The sequence below is a fragment of the Tursiops truncatus genome, chromosome 21 (genome assembly GCF_011762595.2).
Source record: "Tursiops truncatus isolate mTurTru1 chromosome 21, mTurTru1.mat.Y, whole genome shotgun sequence".
In the NCBI taxonomy this organism is placed as follows: Eukaryota; Metazoa; Chordata; class Mammalia; order Artiodactyla; family Delphinidae; genus Tursiops; species Tursiops truncatus.
This window is the reverse complement of record NC_047054.1, coordinates 27,751,491-27,776,128: the sequence shown is the minus strand read 5'-3', so window position 1 is coordinate 27,776,128 and position 24,638 is coordinate 27,751,491. Positions and strand designations below refer to the sequence as shown.

Sequence of the window (24,638 nt, the reverse complement as noted above, 5' to 3'; positions counted from 1 at the left end):
CAGTTTTGTAGCAGCCCCTGAACGGACACCATTATAGAGTATTCATACAGTAGGACCTCGACATCAAGGAAATTCTGTCTTAAAATATGTAAAGGAGTTCTTTACCTCGAGGCTTGAGCAAAGAGCAAAAATGAAATATTTGTAAACAAAAGAGGGGAAAAAAAGCATTACTAGGGTACTTCAAATGCTGATCTATTTAAGTTTATGTAATGCCCCAGTGGCCTTGAATTAGTGAGAAGACAGAGGGAATGACTTATTTCATCCCTCCAACCTCATCAACATTGGCCTGTCTACTGAGTAGATAGTTCTCACATGAAGGAAAGGGGGCTTATTTGAGGGTGGCGATGGCAAAGGTGAAGTACCACCAACTGCATGATTCTTCTTTTCTAGTACTGCCCTAGGACAAGCTGTTGATGAAATCATGTGGTTTTTTTTACGACAGATGTGGTGACAGTGAAGATTAGCGATCCCTCTTGACTGTAGCAAGGTTGTGCTGGATTTTTGGTGAGCCTTCTAAAAAAAAAGGTGAGAATCTCGAAGTACTGTGTAAATAAGAAGAATGCCAATAATAGCAGTTCCATTTTACAACTTGATAAATACTCAGTTCTCTTGGTTCTTCTGGCCCTGGCCCTGTCCACCCAAAGAAGTGTGCCTGCCGCACTGGCCCATCTTTCCCAAGAGCGTTAAACTCAGAAGCAGGATTTGAATGTTCATTGGTTTATTTACTCTTAAGATGAACAAGAACTTAATTATTGGTTACTGTTATATCTTAATTAAGAAGACATAGTTAAATCATTCTAGAAATAAAAATATTCTGGGGCCAGGATTTACTCGAAATAACAAGGTTATTTAACATATAATTTTTTGTTACTGCGTTATATCATAGTTCTCTCACTTCGTAAAGTCATTAATAATATTGAGACTTTTTAGATTTTTTTCCCCATTTCCTATGTGAGGTGGTCTGTTAGATTTATGGAAGCCATATATATGGGCAGAGATAGGTAGTTGTAAATATAACAAAGCAAAAGAAAAGCTATGGGGCTTCTTCTTTGTCTCTTCCTATAGTGATTTGTACTTTTCTTTTTTTTGTGGGGGGGGGAGTATGTACTTCCTGAGCCTCAAAACGCACTGGCTACAGGGCTTCCCTGCTGGTGCAGTAGTTGAGAGTCCGTCTGCCGATGCAGGGGACACAGGATCGTGTTCCGGTCCGGGAAGATCCCACATGCCGTGGAGAGGCCACAACAGTGAGAGGCCCACGTACCGCAAAAAAAAAAAAAGTCACTGGCTACAGATACCTGTGCTTGTGTATGACACCCAGTGATCATCATACTAGATTTTACTCCCCTCACGTGAGACAGTTTTCTTTTCCTCTCATTGGTGAGGCTATTTCACAACGCATTTTCTCTCTGTGTAGTCATTTATGTTTTCATTCATATAAGGAGTATTAATTGAGCTCCTTTGGGACCAGTTTCCAGTCTCAGAAAGAAACAGATCAGTTTCCTTACCCAGAGCTGAAAGTAGATGGGATAAGGCATTCCACATGAACCCAGGGCTGCGCTTTCTCTGGGGTCTGCTCCACACTTGGTCAAAGGACACAGTGGTCATCTTTCTTGTCCTCTTAAGTAAATGACACCCAAAGAGAGGCATGTACGCCTTGTTCATTGTGTAAGATGATTCCCTGGAATATGGGAAAAAACATTAGAACTTTCCTTAATATTTTTTATTCAGGGAAAGGAAAAAAATTATGTATAGAATCACATGAGCTCATTCTCACTTTTTTCCTGCTTTCATGGGCTCACATGGTGTACGAAGTGCCCAGAAGAAAGAGGAACCTGCCACGCAGATGGTTCAACAGTGGCATCCCCTTTGTTTTTAGAGTGTCGCAATACTGTGCAGTTTACATTTGCCCACTTAATTTATGCATATGGATTTATGCAATGTATTGTGTAGTTTTAACTAAATTAACCCTTAAAAATATACAACTGGCTTAATATATTCCCGAATAAAAACACTGCTGACTAAAGACCATAATGCAAGTACAAGGGAAAAACAAAAATTGGTGGAGTTGACGATCTACCTTTCCTGCATATTTTCTTTGTAAATTTTACAAGGGGAAAAAAATGGCAATGTAATGAGGGCTCCCAAGAAGTTACCAGAGTTTTTAGAAATTACTAAGAAAAGCCTTTAAAATATGGATTTATATCCACTATCAATGGATGTCATTAGCTGTGCTTCCTAAGGAATTCTAGCCTAAGTGAATTAGGTTCCTTATGATGTACGCTAATGCCAATATTATATGCATATGCATATAATTTATGAATAAATATGTATACATTTACCAGGGTGCATATTCCCAAAAAAATGCTACAACTGCAAGCAATCACGCTGTAGTTCCTTTTTTGGCTTTAGTGATCACTCCAGGTACTTTGGCGCCAGGGGCTGAGCCACCTTGGCTAATCTATCCCTTGAACCAGTATTTTTTTTCACAGGTCTTCTCCTGACCCAGAACAGATTACGTATCAAATCCTGAAAAAACCTCTTGATTTTTTTTTTTTTTTTTTTTGGCGGTACGCAGGCGTCTCACTGCTGTGGCCTCTCTTGTTGCGGAGCACAGGCTCCGGACGCGCAGGCTCTGCGGCCATGGCTCACGGGCCCAGCCGCTGCACGGCATGTGGGATCTTCCCTGACCGGGGCACGAACCTGTGTCCGCTGAATCGGCAGGCGGACTCTCAACCACTGCGCCACCAGGGAAGCCCGAAACCTCTTGATTTTACTGAGAAGAATCGTTTCACTAATGCCGCATACAATACTGTCTCCCGCTAAATTTACAATGTATCTTTTCTCTATGGCTTTTTCCCATTTTTGCCTAGAAAGGCTGTTAGCCATTGTACTTAAATGTGGCTGTGTTATATTTTCCTGCATCAAATACTTATTAACTACCTGCCATGTCCCCCTCTGTGTCACAGTGCACTACGCACCATTCCTCAACCAAGCGCATCCAAGCAGCTGACGTTCTCAGGGCGTCCACAAAGTCACATGTTGGACCACAAACATCTCACAAACGGGCCACCCCTGCCCACACAGAGGTCATGGCCAACCCGGGATTTCCCGCCATGGATGCCTCTTTCCCAAAGCCCATTTCTTCGGTCTCCTGGCTGGCTCGCAAACTGTTGCTCCCCAACCTCCTAGGGTTTCCCCAGTGAAATCTGAAATTGGTCCCCGTAACCAGAGGGCAGGGAGAGACCGAAGAAAGAGGCAGCCACTCACACTGCTGGGCAGCAGGTTTAATAAGCAAGGGAACTTACATACGAGGCTTGTCTTGGTACCGCCAGACAGCGGACCTCAGCACCCTCCGGCCAGAATCTTAAGTTTTTATAGAGGCTTTAACAGGGTTCAGTCATGTACACCATCCAGGTGGGCTCTCCAGCACGCTGCTCTCTCAAGGCTGCCTCCTTAAAAATGGCTCCCACTGTGGGAACGGTGGGCAGATGGTACATTTCCAGGATGGGGCGTGGCCGAGCAACCTCCGATTGCCCGGATCCAGCTCGCAGGTCAACCCGCGGTCACGTCCGGTCAACGACCTCCTCCACAGCCAGGGTTTCTCATCACTGGCGCTCCTGATACTGATGTTGATGCTTTGCTGTGGGGCTTTTCTGTGCATTGCAGGATGTTTAGCAGCATCCCTCGCCTCTCTGCACTAGATGCCGGCAGCCAGCCCTCCCCTCCCAACCAAAAATGTCTCCAGATATCGCCAAGTGTGTTCTGGAGGGCAAGATCACTCCCACTTGAGAACCCACTGTTTTAGGGCTAAACGGTAACATAACAGATTGCTATGGTAGAAATATTAGGCAGGGAAGACTTAGATCGGGCTGTCTGAGAAAGCCACTCTGAGGAGGAGATCTACAAGCCGACACCTGAAGAATGAGAAGAAGCCAGTCTCCTAACACAGGTGGGGAAGAGCTTTCTAGGTTGCAGGAATGGCAAGTGCAAAGGCCTTGAGTCTTGACCTTGCTGGACCCCAGAAACTGAAATAAGACCGGAGGTGCTGAGTTCCTGGCAAAGAGTAAGGTTGGAGATGCTGGCAAAGACAAGATCACACAGGATCTTGCAGACCGCTGGGAGGATCAGTTCTGGAAAAATCCTAAACAGCAGCCATTCTGTGCTCATTCTGTGGGCTTAGAAGAAAACGGTCATGCCTAGCTTCGTGTAGCTTTGAAGGAAATGATAATGTTGGAAGTCGTAGATGAGTTAATCTCTCTAATAACTGAAGAATTTCGATGCTGGAGCCTGAGGGCAGTGACTACTGAGACACACGGACACACACACAGGTAGAATTTACTTTATGGGTTGAAGGGTTGGTTTCTGCAGTAACTAGGTTATTAGTTAATTTAGAATTAGATATTGAATGTTCAGAATATTCAGGTGTTGTCGCTAGAAATGAAAAGTGGGTGAGGGCAGAAAATTTGAGATGCTGTTTCTACAACTCACAAATTGCATTTGCCAATTTCTCTAAGAAAATATTGAGACATGAATATGCCATGTTCCAGTTTACACAATTAACTTTGTACAACCCCAGATCTCTAAACTGACCTGCTTTTCTGGGGAAAGTACTTGCTAGGCAGCTTCAGGTATTTGGACCTCAGTTTCTTAATCTGTAAAATGCTGGGCTCTTTAAGGCATACTGAATATCTAAGATGCTTTAATTCTCTGATCTTTTATATTCTGCCCCCTCAAAGTAAATATAATTTAATTTTTTCGTGAAATCTTCATGACTATGTAGAATAATTGGGCAACCATTCTCTTTGATCTCCCTATGTGGATTACTTGGATTTGACTTTGAGATGATCTGCAATCCCTAACTCTCTTTCGTAACTCAATTTTTTTATCAAAACCTCAGGTGAAACTGATAGGTGCCTTTGGTCCGGGCTTCAGCCAAAGATATATCCAAGAAGAATTTGCTGAAAAGAAATAAGAAACTTTCTCGTCTGCCAAACTTTCTCATGCCTGCTGCTCTTGAAAGCTATTTCTACAGAGAAAAAAATCTATAAACACAGATTAAAAAAAGCAACAGTTGCTTCTATTCAAGTTCTCATCACATGTGACCTGATTTTTCCATCCTCTGCGATGTCTGGACTCTGGTTTCCCAGCGAGGGCCAAAGCAAACTGCTTTCAAGAGTCTCCGTCTCTGTTTGCAAACCAGACCCCGTTTGCCCATTAGGCAGACATCTGGCATGGAGGCCCAGCACAGCTTCCTTCTAGAGTCTCAGTCTGAGGCAGGGGCCAAGCTGTACTCTGTCAGATCTCATCTGAAGATGCAGAGGTCAGTGTCGGGTAGGATAAATGGACTTGTTTCTGACACTAGGACTAAACAGAAAACATTTGGGGACAATGGGTGGCCTGGGGCTGATACTGTTTTCTGGAGAAGGGTAAAGAGGACTGTAATCTACCAACTGCCCTTGGAAAAGCTGTGACGGGGAGTGATTCTGTGTGTGGTGTGTGTGTGGTGTGTGTTTTCAGTGTGTGTGGGGGGGGTGTGGTGTGGTGTGTGTTTTCAGTGTGTGTGGGGGGTGTGAGGGGGTGTTTTCAGTGTGTGGGTGGGGTGTGTATGTTAGAGTGAATATGAGTAATTAATATCTGCAAAGTATCATCAAATCATTCTCCAATAATTCCTCTGCTCTTTCAAATCCTTGTTAACATTTTTTTAAAAGACTTTGCAAGAAATAGCCGTGTATGACCAGTCTATTGGCTATCATTTATACCTGCTCTCTGCTGTAGTTGTTTATTGCTGCTACCTCCTGACATTTTGGACAAAAATAATACTTTCAGAGACAAATTAAAATTTTGTGTAAAGATGCTTCTATACTCTGAAAAAGAAAATTCTGCTGATCTCCTTCCTTTTTTTTTTTTTTTTGCGGTACGCGTGCCTCTCACTGCCGCCGCGGCCCCTCCCGTTGCCGATCACAGGCTCCGGACGCCCATGCCCAGCGGCCATGGCCCACGGGCCCAGCCGCTCCGCGGCACGCGGGATCCTCCTAGACTGGGGCACGAACCCGCGTCCCCCGCATCGGCAAGCGGACTCCCAACCACTGCGCCACCAGGGAAGCCCTGATCTCCTTTTTGTGCGTGAGAAAATTACGATGTCTGGAGTTGTTTTAACTTAAGGTAATGTCCTTGATCATTTAAACACTCTAATAAAAATACTGCTTTGTATCAGTTCATTGTTGCCGCCTGATAGATCATCCCAAAACACAGTGGATTAAAACAACACGCATTTTTTGGTTCACAATCCTGTGGGTTGGAAATGTAAGCCGTTTCATCTCCTGTTTTCTCTGGCCTTGGCTGGCCTCCCTCTGCAGTCAAATGCATGTTAGCTAAGCTGTGCTGCTGCTAGGGTTGTCTGGCTTTTGGATGGAGTGATGACCGTGACTGGGCTATGTTTCTGTCTCCTTCGAGAAGGCTAGCACTGGCATGTTTACATGTGGTTACAAGAGTCCAAGAAAGCAAGCAGGGGCCTTGATTCAAAACTGGTGTAATAACTGTTAACCCAAAGCAAATCACAGGCAGAGTCTCAATTCACCACGTGGCGAATTAGACTTATGGTTTGACAGTACCACAGCGAAGTTACCTCCCAAATGCTGTGGATTCAAAGAGGGGCATTTTTTCAAGCTACCTCACTGCTCAGTACTACATACGACACGCGAGGTAGCTTACATACATTCTCACCAATTATTACGAGAACTCAGTAAGTTAAATATCATCTTTGCATTTTAGAGTTGAAAAAAATAAGATTTAGAGAGACTAAGTAGCTTGTCCAAGATCATAAATAATAAGCGGACCAGCTCAGTCTTGGACCAGGACTTGGGTAACCTCAAATCTTTAATTTTTGTATTGCTATGTGACCTGTTTTTCTATTTTCACAGTTAACAAATTCTGTTAAATTCTGTTATCAAATTTTAGCATCTTTGTTCCTTCATCTCTTTTCAAAAGTTCATTTAACTGTATTACTGCAACTATACAATTTATTCCAGTGCTCTCTCATGAAAAGAAAATTTGAGAGTTGCTGGATTTGGTAAAGACTGAAATAAACATTTTAGTCTTCTTAAGTAAAACCTAGATAGTCATCTATACCAGGGGTCCCCAACCAGTGGGCTGCTTAGATGGTTTGCCCACCCCTTTGGTGGTGGTGTGTGCAGGGGGCACGTGTAGTACCTACTTTTGCTCCCGACACCCTGTTTTTGTTCCCAGCTCTTCAGAAGTGGCAGTTGAGGTTTTTTTGGTCGTTTCTTATCTTGTTGTCCAGAATTTGCCCCAACTGTGCATGCACGCAATTATTTTTAGTCCTCCTAGTTTCTTTGCATTTTGTTGCTCGTGGAGACGTTTGTCCAGGTTCAAGCACTGCAGCAAAGGGTCTGAATGGCACTAGGACACCTGGAGGAGGGGACTTCTAGGACTGAAATTCAGCCAGCCTGGCTCTGCCTATCAGAATCAAAAGCAATCTTTTCCAAACTTTTCAGAGGCAGGTTTTTATAAGAATATGAGTGTTCCACGTACCTACCAAAAGGGATGCCTTTTTTAATTCTCGTAGATTGCCGTATGGTTAGCCTTTGTACTGCCCTAAATGATCTCTACTCACTGTCTCCAGCAAAATGGAAGTGAGACTGGTACATGTTTTATGTTCTCCTCTTGAACTGTGCATTCACATAATTACCACTTCCTTCTAATGGAATAAAAGCACATGGTGACAGCAGCCATGCTTCGTCCTCATAAAACCATCACCTAATGTTCACTAATTGTTAGTGACATCCTCCCCGCTTCTGCCTGATGTCTGAGATCAACTTCCCTTTGGAAGGAACAAGTCACGAGAAGGCCTGAAGGGGATGTTTAGGGAAACATGGGTCAGGCAACTTCTGCTCTAGTCTTCAGGAAAAACACTCTAGCCTCCATGCCTTTTCTGGCTTTTATCATCAGAGCAGTAAGAACTTAGCATTCCAAATGAAGGTGTGAGCTGGGGGACAAGACCATGAAGAGCATAGCAAGGCACAAAGAATCTTCATGCCCAGCAGATGCCCAGATTTGGATCAGGACTAGGGTTCCACAGAGCGCTCGGGACCAGAAAATCAGCTTTTCATAAGAATATTCATTTGCTGGCTCTGTGCCCTGTGCAGAACCCACTCGGGAGTCTGTGACAGCAGCAGACACCTGTGAGGTTCATGGCATCAGATCCTGGTCAGTTCGGGCTCAAAAAATATAAATAAGTACTCAGAGAGGATTACCTGTGTAAACCCTGTTTGGGTAAAGTCTTACTGCTGTGAGTCCTGCTAATACTGCACTTTGCCACATCTGTAAACTAAGCGTTTCCATTTTTTAATTTGCTTTAACCATCTTAAGTTACTGTTTTTCTAAAGTGGCTACAATCCATTAAAATAGCAATACAGAGTTGGTATTCTAGTTCTGAGTTTTGTGGTAATTTTTTTCCAAATCAAATGCTTACTTTTTAATAATAAGGATAATAATAGCTGTTACTGTATTAGTCTGCTAGGGCTACCATAACAAAACATCACAGATCGTGTGGCTGAAACCAGAGAACTTTATTTTTCCACAGTTCTGGAGGCTAGAAGTCCAAGATCTAGGTGTCAGTAGGTTTGGTTCTTCCGAGGCCCCTCTCCACGGCTTGCAGATGGTCACCTTCTCACTGTGTCCTCACGTGATCTTTGTGAGCAAGTGCCCCTGGTGTCTGTCTGTGTCCTAATCTCCAGTCGTATTGTATTAAGGTTCACTCTAAAGACCTCCTTTTAACTTAATCACCACTTTAAACACCTTCTCTCCAAATACAGTTATATCTGAGATACTGGGGCCTCGGGCTTCAACATATACATTTGAGGGGACACAATTCAGGATATTACAGTTACCAGTCTTCATTTCTGCTGAGTATGATTCTAGTTGCTTTACATAAATTAGGTCCACAGTTTCTCCAACTCAGCACTAGTGACATCTTGGTCTAGATAATTCTTTGTGGGTGTTGGATGGGAGGCTCCCCTGAGCATTGTAGGATGTTTAGTAGCATCCCTGGCTTGTGCCAGTGTCAACCCGTTAGATGCCAGTAGCATCTACCCACCTCATCCACCGTAGTGACCGCAAAAAACGTGTCCAAACATCATCAAATCCTCCCTGAGGGACAAAACAGTCCCCACTGAGTACCATGCATTAAACCTATTCTTTACACAGCAGTCCAAGTTAATGTTTAATACCCCCACTTCATAAAGAAAGATGCTGAGATCAAAACAGGAATCACTGGCCAAAGACACATGGAGACTAAGTGGCAAAGCCAGGATGTGAACGCTAGTTATCTTTTCCATGACATGAATCTACTCACTAATGGCTACCCTTCTCCTCTTTAGCCTTCACCTTTCAACCATTTCTAATCCAGTTAACTCAAGCTGTGAAACACTAGGCTCAAAATAACCAGTAATCAACCATGTGGTGAGACCTTTTTATGTCTCTGTGAAAATCCAAAGCATAAATTGCTTGTGCCTTCCCCAAACACTGAATTATCAGTGTGGCTAATTGTCAACATGACATGGTACCAGCACTACCCTCTAAAATGGTCATGAATTGTTGAGCCCTGGATTGGAGGATATACTTCAAGAACAACAGATTATAAGCCTTAGCCTAATCCAACCGCCCATCCACCCCTAAAATGTACGACACCTCATTTTTAAAGAAGAAAATAGGAGCTAGAGAATTTGAGATATTGGCCGTTGACTATGCAAAGATGTAGGTACAGAACTAAAGCTTAAGTTCTGCCTTGAGAGAAATTGTTTAAAGATGAAAAATGCTTGGGCAAGGCACCCCAGAAAATGTGACAGCTTCAGAGTGACACTCACCTTTTCTTTAAAGCCCATAGGTTCATCGAATACTCTCTGAACTTCTAATAACTCCCAGCGAGGAGTGAAAACTAAGTGACTGCCCAGGTGTGTATGCGGAGGGGTTCTGGGAAAGACGCCTCCCGAACTCTCAAGAGGTAATCTTTGCTTCCCCACCACGAAGCGCAGACTTAACTTTATCTTAGCATACCAATAAATGTTGTACTGGCCATAAAAACAGTCAGCTCTAATATAAATCCAACTCCAGTATTTAATTCCTTGACCTTCCGTGCCAGCGATTCCTGCAAGCAAGATACATGCCCTGTGAACTGTCTCCTTTTTATTGGCTCTAAATTTACTGTCTGATCACTTTGGAGCTCCTACACTCATCACACCATGAGACAACATAAAAAGGCCTGTTCCAGAGACCTTCATATTTTGGAACATCTTTATCCTACTCTGACTCTTCCCTCTGCCCCAACTCTTTCATACGGTAATGAATCTCCTGGGGAAGGCATGATTTTTTTCAATACAGAGTTGAAGCAAATAAGAGAAAATCATCATTTCGATTGAGACTGAATCCTCTGGAAATTAGGAAATAATAACTTACCTTAAAATATTTCTAATTCCGGGCTTCCTTGGTGGCGCAGTGGTTGAGAGTTCTCCTGCCGTCATGCCCCGGTCCGGGAAGATCCCACATGCCGCGGAGCGGCTGGGCCCGTGAGCCATGGCCGCTGAGCCTGCGCGTCTGGAGCCTGTGCTCCGCAACGGGAGAGGTCACAATAGTGAGAGGCCCGCGTACCGCAAAAAAAAAAAAAAAAAAAAAAAAACCCAGCCTGACAGACCCCATAAAAAGCAGAGTCCCAGGAGCTTATGGAGACTTCCCTTGCTTTGCACCGTATGACGGAGGCGGGAACGTTCTCTCCTCCTTTACTTTTATAACAGACTATTAATGCCAGAGCAGGACTCAGGGCTCTGCAGCCAATAAAAGAAAAGGCCGAATTCCTTAAATCTTATCTGACTTTGCAGATAATCACTTGCCCAGCTGCCCAAGGCGAGTGAAAATTGAAAGGGTCCTCACCTATGGTAAAGACAAGTTGGTTCCTCCTGAAAAATGCCTAAAATATATATGTGAACTTTCCTCCTGTGGCTTGCTACCCTGCTTCTCATCTGAATACCCTACTTTCATTCTTTGAGTCCCAGAGCTCTTAAAAGTCAGTGAAAAGGAAAGACAAAGTTGGCCAAGTCACAAATGAGGAGAAAGTTCTGTTTAGAGAAAGCCTTGGGTAAGATTACACACACCTGCATGAGACCTGAAATTGGAAAGCAGATGAGCGACCACAGGGAGGAAACACTCCAGTTTGGGAGGAGCGCAGGGAACACAGAAACCCAGGGAAAGCGAGAAATGCAGTTACCCAGTTGCTCTGGGGCTCCCTTTGTGGGTTCCCTGCACTTCCCTGGAAGCAAAGTGGGTACTGGGACTAAAATAGCAAAGGGGGGGCACTTTTTTCCCTTTCACCTACTAGAGCTCCTATCTACAAAATCACAGAACTGGGCAAAACACCTTGCTAGAATTTGTATTAAATTATGATCACAAAACTTAACAGAGCAATGACAAACTTACGGCATTGAGGTGTCCCCATCGGAACTCAAATTCCCAGATGTTGTCAAAGCTAATTTTGCTTCTCTGTTTTCTGGCTGCTTCTGAAATCCTCCTGAGAGAAGCTGTGACTTTTAGAATGACTTGGTGGATGGTGAAATGAATGGAATTTATGAATATGCCCTCTCTTCTAGGGATGTTCCCTATGCTGAGGAATTGAACAAACTAAATCTAAAATTGGGGCAAGGAGCGACTGCGGTCAAGAGTGACTAGTCCAATGGAAAGAGCACCCTGTGACGGCACATCCTGTGTTCTGTTACTGACTGTGGCAGTGACTGCCGTGTGCTCGCCAAAACTGGTCTCATTTCCCTCCTGGCCACAAGCTAGGCTACATTTGCCAGCCTCCTTTGCTGTTAAAAGCGGCCATACTACTGAGTGCTGGCCCATGGAATCATGGAATGTGAGTGGAAGTCATATTTTCCATTTGCATGCTTAGCTCATAAAAATGAACTTGCTCTTCCCCTATCTGCAGAATGAAGAAGACACTGTGAAGATCGTCTAGAGAAGGGTCAGGTGGAAGGATGCTGGGTCCCTGAATGGCCCCGTGGAATGCCTCTCCCGGATTGCAAACATATACGTTGAACTCTGTGTGAATGTGAAAGTTTTATATATTACGCTACTTGGATTTAAGGGTCTATTAGCACAGATTGCCTCATATACCATAATGAAACTGAGTACTCATAGGTTGAACTTCATGGCTTCAGTTTCTTCATCTCTAAAAGAGGGCTACTATCCCCTTTAGCACAGTTTCTGGGGGCTATTAAGTGAAAGAATATAAATATCATAGTTTGGAAACATACAAAGTATGACATAAGGCATTATTGTTTTGTAAATTGAGGCAAGATAGTACAGTCTCCTAAACATTTTTACTATCCCATTTGCCATCCCAGTGTTCCTCAGCCACAGCCCAGACCTATTCTCTGCAATGGGGGCGGTTGACTTCCAAATGCAACCAGGAGGTAGTCATGGCTTTTTTGGTTCTTATCCCTGCCTAGTTTTATTTGCTTGTTTGTTTGTTCAGTGACCACAGTGACACTTAGTGGTGAATGCATTCATCGAATTCGTTCCTGAAAACAGGATTTGGTTTTGTTTGTTTGACTTTGGGTTTTGAGAAGAAGTAAGCAAGCAGATTACTGCAGACAGGTAACAAGGGCACTGTTGTGGACCGAGAAACATCTGGACCTGGCTGCTTGCCAGGACAACCACTTCGTCTTGACCAAGAGCAAGCATCCAAGAGAAACATAAGGCCAACCAGTCACAGCAATAAGTGAATTAAGGGCAAACTTCTGTGATTTAATCCAAGGAAAGCAAAAAAAGGATACCTAGTTTCTAAAGTGTTTCCTATGTTGGCAACAAAATTGTCCAATGCTTTCTCCAACATGCATGGTGGTTTTGAGCCCCGTGAGTCCCTTATTGAAATGCATAGGTTACCTTTAGGAGTAGTCAAACTCTAGCCTATTCTCATACTATTCAGGCTGAAGAATCTTAGAAGTCATCTAGTTCTTTTTTCTCCCTCCCCTTTTGCACATGTGGCCCAATGAGAAATGCTTTGTGCAATATCACACAGTCAGCACCAGAATCCAGATCTCTAGACATCTTGTCCAGGGTGCTTTTCACTTCAGCACACTCTCTGCCATCCAGAGAGCAGTAATATTCTGAAAAGCAAAAATTAAAATAGTATTATTTATCCTTAACCTTGCAGATGTTGTTTCTGTGCCTGCAACTACCAGAGCATCACCTATGTCCTTGAATGTCGCATATGTCAGCTAATATAGTTGCTCACTTTTTGTGTAAGTGGGGTGTGGAGATTTGGGGTAGATGTAGCAACAGAAGCTACCGTACATTCCCTTCTATGTGCAGTACATACGAACATTATAGAGGACAAAATTACCTTATGTATAGGGAAAAAGTAAGCATGTTGTAGGTTCTTACTTAATAAGAAACACATTCTAAAAAAATATCAGATCTGCTTGACAACAGTTAGCCTTTCCATCGGCCATGGAGAAGCAGTTGGGATAGGGTAAACTTTAAGTTACTCCACTGATGGGCAGATGCCTGGGTCCTTTGATGACATAAGACACAGGGAATGACATTGTCTCTTGGCTTTTGGCTGCTACCGGCTGGCTAAAGTTCCAAGTACAGACGCATCCATAACAGAGGGCTGAGTGTATGCTCAAACTTAAATTGCACTAACCTGTACACGTTATCTGCCTTCCTTCCCAAATACGCTCCTTCTAGATCTTCCCCATCTTGGTTAGTGCCAAACAGCAAAACTGCTCAAAAAAAATGAGCCTTGCCCTTACTCCCCTCTTTTTCTTACACTCCACATCCAGTCTATTAGTAAATCTCATCAGCTGTAGCCCTAATATATGTCCCAAATCTGACTAGTTCCTATATCACCTGTACCACAATCCAAACCACCATCATCTCTTTCTTGGATTATTTTAATAGCTTCTTCATTGGTCTCTCTGCTACTCATTTGGTCCCCATCCATCTATTATCTATTATCTACAATCAGAATCATCCTGTTAAAACATAGGTCAGATCTCTTCATCGCTTTCGGCTCAAAACCCTTCATCAGCTTCCTGATTCTCTTTGCTCACAAGCCAAGGTACTTGCAAGAATCCGGGAAGCCACACCTGAGCTGGTGCCCCCCACCTCTCTAACTTTATCTCCTAGCCCTCCTTCCCTCCCTCACTCAGCTTTCGTCACACTGGCCTTCTTCCTGCTGCTCAGACATGCCCCTCACTCTTCCATCTTCAAACGCTGTACCCTTGCCGTTTCTTCAGCCGCATACCCTTTTTCCTGCAGGTCTCATAGCTTGCTCCCTCGCCTCTGGCCTTTTCTCTCTGTCACCTTCTCAGTGAGGTCTTCTCCAGCAATTCTATTTAAGATGGAAACCTCTTCCTGTCTTACCTCCCCCGCAATCCCCGTCTATCTTTCTGTGTTGTATTTTCCTCCATTCTTCTTATCTGATGTTCAGTATCATCCATCATCTTCTCACCTCATATTATTTATTTTGTTAATTGTCTGTCTCACCTCTCTAGAATGTAACCTCTGTGAAGGCACCAATTTTCATCTGTTCTGTGTGGTGGTATCTCCAGCACTTAGAATAATACAAGGTAGACACTCAAAAAATAGCTGTTGAATGAATAAATGAGCGAATGAATGAGAAATTAATGAGTAGAGGAAAAGTTTAGGATACCTTGGGATTTCAACAAGTCTTTATTTTTCTGCTGATCTTAGAGATTAATTTTTAGGGTAATGAGTTCTACAGTGGCAGCCTCCAGACTGAAAAGGTAAGCAGAATGGTCTTCTGTTCACATAGTATTGTTTCTGGTGTTGTTTCCATTGAATTTAAATGCCTTTTAGGCAGGTGATAGATGCTACTGTTCACCACTCTACCTGTGTTCCCATGTCTTATACTTGGCTGACTTACACATAGCTTACCTGCCTGCCTGGTTCTTGAAGGCATTTGAGTTTGTGACCCTGTTAATTTCACTTTAAAGACCACCCTGTGGAGAAATATTACAGAGGCCAAAGCCATCCTCAATATTACAGAGGCCAAAGTCATAACTCATTGCTTCTTCTCTTGTGAATTGAGCATTTGTCATGAACTGGGCTCATGCCAGGGAACCAAAGATGAAGAAGTCCCTTCCTCAGAAGCTGGACATTTAGTGGAGCTGTCACAGAAAGTCTGAGTCCCACATCCAGAGGACCCTTGGGCTTAACACAAACAGCTTTCTCTTCTCCCCCAGAAGGGTACATTTCAGAGATGCTATCATACAAACTTATCATTAAATATTTCCTTCTTTGTTTCTCACTCTCATATCTCAGATGTGTTTTTCCATCTTAACTGAAAAATAGATTTCTCTCTGAGGAGTGTGGCTCCAGGCCGAAATCTTTTGTGTTGTGATCTTTTAGGCCCAATGAGGCTTTGCCTGTCAGGCCTCACAGAGAGAAACTGCCCTCCCCAATCCAGACTTGGTGCAGTCAATGCACCGTAGTTTCCTGGAGAGATTTGCACACAAGGACTCAAATATCTGGGCCTGGCCCAGCCTTGCCCATATGCATATCTGCCTGCCTAACCCGGGTACCTCCACTCAGAGGCCAATTTCCCAGGGGGCCTGGGCTGAGACACTTTTTTCCACTTTGACTCTGTACCTTTCTACTCCTGGCCTCCCCCCCAGCTCATGGGTCCATACAGAGACAAGAGCCTTCTGTTTGGGGCTTCTCAACAATGAGATGATTTCCCTTACCTTCCACCTGACCCTTGCCCCTTGCCGTTCTGGGGAGAAAATGGAACACAAGAGGGCCAACGCCTCTTTCTGGCTCTGCTTGCACTGTTGAGATACATGAATAAAGGCTTGATTGTTACTGATTTTTTGACACTCTACATCCAATAAAGTTATGGGAAACAGATACTGACTCCTAATTTTCCCGTGTCTCCCCACTTCTCTCCCTTTACTCTCCCTCAATATCTTGTGACCAGTAGAAGGTGCAGCACTTTCTTGGCTATTACCTATCATTTGGAGAATATGACTTTTCACTTCTATTTGAATTTCACTTCTATTTAATAATCGCTCCATCCCATCCGCTGAAAGCCATTAATGAGTCCCAGTTGAACCTAGAATGACATTTAAATTATTTATTATGGATAATCATGCCCCCAAACGTCTGACCCTTGCTTCTTTTCGAGCCTTACCTGCTATCAGTTTCTGCCTCATTCATTACATTTCAGCCATGCTGGCCATCTTCGTTCTTAAACACAACAAATTCTTTCCTGTCTCAGGGATTTTACACACATTTTTACCTCCTCCAAAAATACTTTTCCCCAGCTTTTAGCATGGCTGTCTTCTCATGTCTCAGCTCACATGCCACCTCCCTAGGGAGACGTTCCTTTTCTGGTGTGTCCCTCATTCAGTCCTTCTAAATTCCATTACCTTGCTTCATTTTGATAACAGTTGTCACTACCTTAAAGTATGTTATTTATTTGTTGACTTGTTTAGTACTAGCATGTAGCTTTCCTGGACCTCATATTCTAGGGCCCAGGACAGTGCCCAGTACATCAATAAATGCACTTCCTTCCCATCCTCATAGTCAACATCCACCAACTTCCAGATCACTCACTGTGATCCTAATGTTCTGAATGTGTGTCCAGGTCACATTAATGGCCTATCCAGTGCTCTGTTGTATGCTTCTGTAAATTCCTCTCCTTAAATGTATTTCACCATTACTCTATCTCAATGAGCCATTCTCAGAACCATAATTTTCCATCATCTCAAACTTCTAAAGCCTTCCTCTCTTAGACAACAATTACCTATCTTTCTACCACACCCCTTTCTCAATTCCTACTGTTTTTTTCCTTGAAGCTTTTACTGAGTTTAGATCTTGAATCCTGTTTCTTCTACTTCCTAGGAAATCCTTTAAATTCCCTTTCCTCTCTCACTTGCTTGGAACTCATGACTAAACATTTCAGTGCATTCTCTCAGGCTTTTAAAAGATTCCTTTGTTACCTGACTATACATTGGGCTTACTTTGGCAATGTACCTGGACTTATGCTATCAATGTACTAGACCTTACAAAGACAATATTCTTTTCCTCTTCTCCTGTTCCAGGGTAGAGAGCACAGCTAGAATCTCAGCTCTGCTTGGTAATCTTTTAATTCTCCCCTAATGTGTTCTTTCTTACCTTTCAAAACAGATTCTCCTCTTTCCTCAAGCCTGCAATTATATCCTAGTGTTTAGCATAAGGCCACATATTTTCTATTGAAAATTTTAAAAAATATATAGATTCCATCAGACATGGATTATTTCAATTCCTTATCCACTTAACTACAAACTTATCAAAAGCATTTCCTGCCCTATTTATTTATTTTCAGTACCTAGTACACTTTCTGGTAGACATTTGTTATATATTGATTGAATAATGAACAACAGCAAATGGGCAATTCAAACTTTATTAGCAGAAACGGGAAAGACTAATGTGAATGTACTCAACAGATCTGTGGTCTAAAATAGAACAAAGCTTGAGAAAGAAGAACAGAGCTGGGGGTATCATGCTTCCTGATTTCAGACTATACTACAAAGCTACAGTAATCAAAACAGTACAGCACTGGCACAAAAACAGACACACAGATCAATGGAACAAATACACCAGAAATGAACTCACACTTACATGGGCAATTAATCTACAACAAAGGAGGAAAGAATGAGGAAAAGGCAACTTCTTCAATAAATGGTTTTGGGAAAACTGGTTAGCTACATGCAAAAAAGAATCAAACTGGACAATTTTCTCACACTATAGAGAGAAATAAATTTAAAATTGATTAAAGATTTAAATGTAAGACCTGAAACCATAAACCTTTTAGAAGAAAACATAGGCAATGCACTCTTAGACATTGGTCTTAGCAACAACTCATTGGACCTGTCTCCTCAGACAAAGTAAACAGAATCAAAGATAAACAAATGGGACTACATCAAACTAAAAAGTATTTCACAGGGAAGGAAACTATCAACAAAACGAAAAGGCTGCCTACTGAATGGGAGAAGATATTTGCAAATGATATATTCACTAAGGGGTTGATATCCAAAATATACAAAGAACTCATGCAACTTAACATCAAAAAACAAACAAACAACCCAATTGAAAAATGGGCAGAGGATCTGAATAGACATTTATCCAAAGAAGACATACAGATGGCCAGCAGGCACATGAGAAGATCCTCAACGTCACTCAACTCACATCACCAGGAAAATGCAAGTCAAAACCACAATGAGATGTCATCTCACACCTGTCAGAATGGCTATTATCCAAAAAACAACAAATAAGTGTTGGTAAGGTTGTGGAGAAAAGAGAATTATTGGTAGGAGTGTAAATTTGTGCAGCCACTATGAAAAACAGTATGAAGGTTCCTCAAAAAATTAAAAATAGAACTACCGTATGATCCAGCAATTCCATACCTGAGCATTTACCCAAAGAAAACAAAAATACTGAATAGAAAAGATACATACTATGTTAATGTTAATTGTTGCATTATTCACAATAACCAAGATATGAAAGCAACCTAAATGCCCATTGAAAGATGAATGGATAAATAAAATGTACTTAGAATAAAAATAAAATGAAATCTTGCAATTTCTGACAACATGGGTGGACTTAGATGGTATGATGCTAGGTGAAAATCAGAGAAAGACAAATACTGTATGATATCACTTATATGTGGAATCTAAAAAACAAAACAAATGAACAAACATAACTAGGCAAAAACAGAGTTATTGATACAGAGAACAAGAAGGTGGTTGCCAGGGGAGAGTGTGAGAGAAGGAAAGAAATAGGTGAGGGAGATTAAGAGGTAGAAATATTCAGCTACAAAATAAGTGAGTCACAGGTATAAAATATACTGTGTGGGGGATATAGTCAATAATTATGTAATATCTTTGTATAGTGACAGATGGTAACAAATTACACTGGTGATCATTTTGAAATGTATAGAAATATTGAATCACTATGTGGTATAAGAGGAACCAATATAGTGTTGTAGGTCAGCTATACTTCAAAAACAAACAACAGTCTAATAAATAAGGAGATCAAACTTGTGGTTATGAGAAGTAGCAGGTGGGGGAGTTGGATGAAGGCAGCTAAAAGGTACAAACTTCCAGTTATAAGATAAGTACGTACTAGGGGTGTAATGTACATAGTAAATAAAGTTAACATGGCTGTATGTTACAATATATATGAAAGTTGTTAAGAGACTAAATCCTAAAAGTTCTCATCACAAGGAAAAATAATTTTTCTAAAAAATAATAATAATATAAAATAAAATAGAACAAAGCTAAATACAAAATCTTTTTGACTTAGTAAAATTAGTAAGAGCACATAACCCCATTGTCGCGCTGGGTCATACGTGACTGCATCATTTAACAGATGCCACATTTGTCCTGGAGTTGCGACACATAAGTTCTAATCTTGACTCTGGTACTAGCTGTCATTAGCTCTCTAGACTTTGACAACCTCATCTGAAAATGAGGGGCCTGATAGTCTAATTCTTCTTCTGGCTGTAAAAGTCTATGACTCTTTTACTCCGTTGCCACTGTATCAGATTGACAGCTGAAAGTGGGGACTTCATTATGGAATGGGTGAACCTAGGTGATAGGGAAATATCTCAAGTAAGATTCTGGAAGGAAAGAAAACACCAAGGACAGACTGAGTTTATCTTATTGTTTCATCTGGGCCTGCGCATGGAGTAGACATGAAAACTCGAGGCCTGAACCTCAGTCTCTGTACTTCTTTTATAAAGCAGCAAAGTCAACAGTCAAGAGGTGGATTCGGGGAGGAACATTTATTAGAAAGGCTTTGTACACCATGCAAGTGATCTTGTACTTTTAGTCTTGATGAAAAAGGAAAACATTGAAGGATTTTACACAATGACATAGATTTTCATTTTAGATATCATAGATATAGTCTGGCTATGGTGAATACAGGGAAACCTATCAATTTTCCAATGATTTCAAATGGACTATATAACAGAGCTAATTGTTGATTTCGAGTGTGAAAGCTCTTAATTTGCTATTTACTCACTCTTTAGTTATGGCTAAGAAACATGAAGGAAAGGAATAAGGATGGGTGAAGTCATCGTTCCCTATTTTTCTAAGAGGATTAATTAATGTTCTCACCCATCACAGACTCAAAAAAACATGATTTTAATTATTACTCGTAAAACTTGTTACATTTGACATTCTTTTCTGTCACTTAGTTCTAACCTAACGCTTCATATCAAGACCAAGAGAAATCTATTTAGAGCTCCATATACTGTTACTGATAAGCTCTGTTAGGACCAAGAAGATACAAATAAGCAGTAGTAGAAGATACAAATAAACTGTACTTCCCCCTTCTCAAGCATATTGTTTCTGTGTAGTTCTGAAGGCTGAGAGTAAACTCAATAACAAAGCTAGTGAGGAAGAACTTTTTCTAAGTTATTATTTCTGTGTGTGTATGTGTCTGTTTATTCAGAGATACAAGTTAATAGATTTTTTTGTATAATCAGATACAAAATGTTAGGCACCTTGTTTGGGAAAGGAAAAGAACGTGTGAGGACTCTAACTGGATTTGTTCATGCAAATGGTCAAATTTGGACAGATAGTTTCACATACCTATGAAATGCACTTAACTAAATACTACCTGGATTGAGCACAAATCAGGTCAACTCTGGATGAATAAAAGTGGTAAAAAGCAAACCAGACTTTGGTTTAAAAAAGGCGATTCAATCACCCTTTGATTGTCTCCTTAAGAGCACTAAAAATGATGTAACATGGATTTCCTCATTGTTCACTTGAAGGAACATTTGCATCATTATCCCGAGGTATTCCTCTCAAATATCCAGGAGCCATGTATTTTAAAACACCTATAAAATGACCCAATCCAGCTCCCTCCGGCCCACGGTACCTGAAATGCCAAATAAAAACAAAAACAATTTCCAGTTTCTTCCTTTCCCTAACAAGCAGGAAACCTATTCTAATTCAGTTGTAATGTGTGTAATTTTGTAGTCCTGCCATAAAGAATATTTCTCCTCCTTGTACAAAGCCATAACAGATGCAATTAGAGGATATTATATTGTCATATGCATCAGAGGAATAGAGTTGATATTAAATCTTCCACCTGGCACTCAGGCAAGAAGGATCAGAAAAGGAAATGGCATTACTCAGAACCCCTTTCACCTTTCAACCCCAGGGGGCCTCATTATACCTGGGGGAAGGTATTTGCAAAAGTCAAATGCACAATGGGCTGTAAGTTGTCATGGGGAGTGGTGGGGAAGGGAAGAAGGCTCACTTCAGAAGTAGCATCCTCTCAAGGACTGAGTGAAGTGCTGATTTTACATGCTTTGTTGCCCTCAGATACTGTGAGGATAGGATGGGAGGTTTGATAGATGAGACAGCCCATTTAAGATCGCAGATAATGGTAGGTGATGGCATTGAATAACAATGACCAGAGAACAGTTCACACACCGTCACCTGCAAATCCTGATTGCAGACAAGACACCTACAAATGACTCTGAGATTGGAAGGTACCACATTCCATGTTTGATCAGCAACTTGGAGCAGCCTCTGTAGGGTCATCAATGGTCAATCTTCACTGTATGAATATTCTAGGTTTCATATTCATTCAGCTGAAAAAGTGATGAAACTTCAGAACAATGTAATCATATGATGGTATGTCTACACCTACCTTCTAAGACACCCCCTGTGCTTTGGAAAATGCTTTGTGTCATTCAACAAGATGTTTTTTCATGCGACATTAGATTTTGTCAAAAGCCAGAGAAATAGCAATGTCTGTGCAACTTTTCTGATGGATGTTTCTCAAGTCATGAAATATATTCTTCTTGTATAGAACTTTCTTCTCTATAAAAGGGAAGAAAAGCTGATTTGAAAGGAGATTGACTACATTTTCTCTCACTTTGAACTGGTATCCCAAAATGTATTTTTTAATTTATTGAGCACCTACTAAATGCCAGATATTTTTACATAAGCTATTTATTCATTTAACAAATATCTGTTAAGTGCCGGACACTGTTGAAAGAACTAATGGTATACCTATAAACAAGGCAGACCAACTTCCTTCCTTCATGGAGCTTGTCTTCTATTTGTGGGAGGCAACAAATGAACAAGTAAGCAAATAAAGACAAACAGAGACTGTGAGATGTACTACACTGGAAATAAACTGAGTATGCCAAACATTTATTGAATATCTATCAATAAATCATGTGCAAAAAAAAATGTACTGGGTGCTTTCAGAACACAGTAATGAATAACAAAATCACATTCCTGCCCTCAAGAAGCATACAGAAGTGTAGGAAAATACAAATCACCAATCCCTCTGTTCATGTTAAAGTATTTTGAATATGATCATTTATGTGGTTTTATCTCTAAGCTCAATTCCATAAAATCTCTTCCACAAAAAGTTCGTATATGATAGTGTCATAATAAACAATAGCTAAATTTTAAAGGAGTTGCATGCAAATCTGAATTTAAATCCAAGAGAGGAATTATCTGAATTTCAATCTAAGAATCCAATCAGTTATCTGAATTTCAGTCCAGGAGAGGTGATTCATAGAAAATTTCATAAAGAATAATTTCATAATGTCAATGTGTGTTGGGGGACAGTACTGTAAATTTCTCACTTGTTTCAAATGTTGATATGTTGCTTATCTAACAATCAAAAGTGGTGATTTTTCTGATTTTGTAAGAAAGGATAGAAGTTAAGTTGGTTGTGGCAGGGGTGGAGATGCATTATAGGTGGTTGAAATAGCTGGCATGTATAATGGCCCTGGGTTGATTGGTTTGGGGAGAGTGAAACTTTCAAAGAACTGAAAAAAGGGGAAAGTCAAACAAAATAAAGCTGCAGATGGAAAGTTGCATAAGAGCAGCACACAAATGACTTTGTTATATGTGTTAAGGATTTTGATCTCTCTTTTAAGACCAATAGGAAGGCATTATACTGTTTTAAGCAGGATGTCAGTATGAAAACATCACTATATTACAAAATAGAGAACTAATTGATGACCAGCACAATATGTACAAATAGAAGAATTAGGTGGCTCTTGAGGTCATCCATTCAAGGAATAATAGTAGCTTAGGCCAAGCTATTGGTAGTATACATGGAGAATGGTGAATATTTGAGCGATAATTAAGAGGTGGGGTTGATAGGATTTAGCGATGGATTGCACGTGGAGGATAGAGGAAAAGGAGATGCCAAAAAAGACATTTTTTTTCTTTCATTTTCTTGCAATGAAGTTTAACAGTACAGAAAAGTTACACGACCTTGGTGGGTCAGCATCTGGTTTTTAAGTTGTATAATAGGATAAATGGTATTGCCATTCACTGAGATGACTAAATTTGGGTGAACAATAAAAATTTCCAGGCCATGATGAGTTTGAACTGCCTTTACTTTAAACATTCAAGTAAAATTAACAAATTAGCTCTGTTCCAGGAACTCTATCACTCAGGGTTTAACCAGAAAATCAGAATGAGTAGAAGATATATCTAGATATCTATATAATGTGTGTGTGTGTGTGTGTGTTAGAAAAAGCTGGCTAATGAAATTTAGGGAGCTGGTTAAGCAGTCAAGTCTGTATAAGAATGTTGTCTCGGGCTTCCCTGGTGGCACAGTGGTTGAGAGTCCGCCTGCCGATGCAGGGGACGCGGGTTCGTGCCCCGGTCCAGGAAGATCCCACGTGCTGCGGAGCGGCTGGGCCCGTGAGCCATGGCCGCTGAGCCTGCGTGTCCGTAGCCTGTGCTCCGCAACGGGAGAGACCACAACAGTGAGAGACCCGCGTACCGCAAAAAAAAAAAAAAAAAAAAAAAAAAAAAAGAATGTTGCCTCTGTATCTGATGCTGGAACTTGAAATTCAGAGGACAGTCAGGAAGGGAAGATCACAGGTAGACTGGAATCCACAAGCATGAAGAGCTGGAACCCCATAAGAACAGACTGATTCCCATGTCTGTCTTATTCCTCTGTCCTTGTTTATAAGAAGATCTTATAGAAGTCAGTACCCTTCATCACAGAGCTACACACACACACACACACACACACTGTCACACTCACACCTGGCCCAGGAGTCTAAGCGGCCCGTAGGAGGATCCAGGGGAAGGTAGAACAATTACAGGCCCAGCGGCTGCTTCCCGCCAGCAAGGTGGGTCAGCAGGTCGACAATGTGTGTAAGCTGCAACATGGGTGCTGCTGCTCTTCTGCCTCCCAAACGTCCCAAGAATCTCCCTTGTGGCCCACCCTAACAGGAAATACACTAGAAAGAAAATTCTGGAAAATGTAGTTCAGCCTAGCCATGTTGACACACCACAAAGCCATCAGAGGCACGGTGCTATCGGGGGGGAGTACCATGAAGACTAAGGCCATCTTTCCTATCTTGGCATAACTGACCATTTTTATATCACATGGTGGGTTTAACAGTAAAGGTATACACTCGTCTCTACGAGTGTAGGCTTTTCTCTCAGCCTGGGAGTCCAAAGCAAACCTTCTAGACTAAGTTAAGTCTTAAACAATATGTATGAAATAAGAACACAAAGAATGATAAGAATGGAGTCTCAGACAAAGAAAGCATC

The 24,638-nt window shown here is 41.5% G+C and overlaps 2 long non-coding RNA genes across 2 annotated transcripts in view; one reads left to right on the top strand and one right to left on the bottom strand.

Annotated features, from left to right (window-relative positions):
- Nucleotides 1–10,523, bottom strand: part of LOC141277454 (uncharacterized) — a 326,561-nt gene extending 316,038 nt beyond the window's left edge. Inside the window, exon 1 of the long non-coding RNA XR_012328865.1 lies at nt 10,474–10,523. This is a non-coding gene — a long non-coding RNA (uncharacterized lncRNA). The remainder of the gene's footprint in view (nt 1–10,473) is intronic.
- Nucleotides 5,170–10,429, top strand: LOC141277453 (uncharacterized). The gene is made up of 3 exons (XR_012328864.1): nt 5,170–5,320; nt 5,965–6,162; nt 9,898–10,429. It is a non-coding gene; the product is annotated as an uncharacterized lncRNA (long non-coding RNA).
- Nucleotides 10,524–24,638: the final 14,115 nt, after the last annotated feature.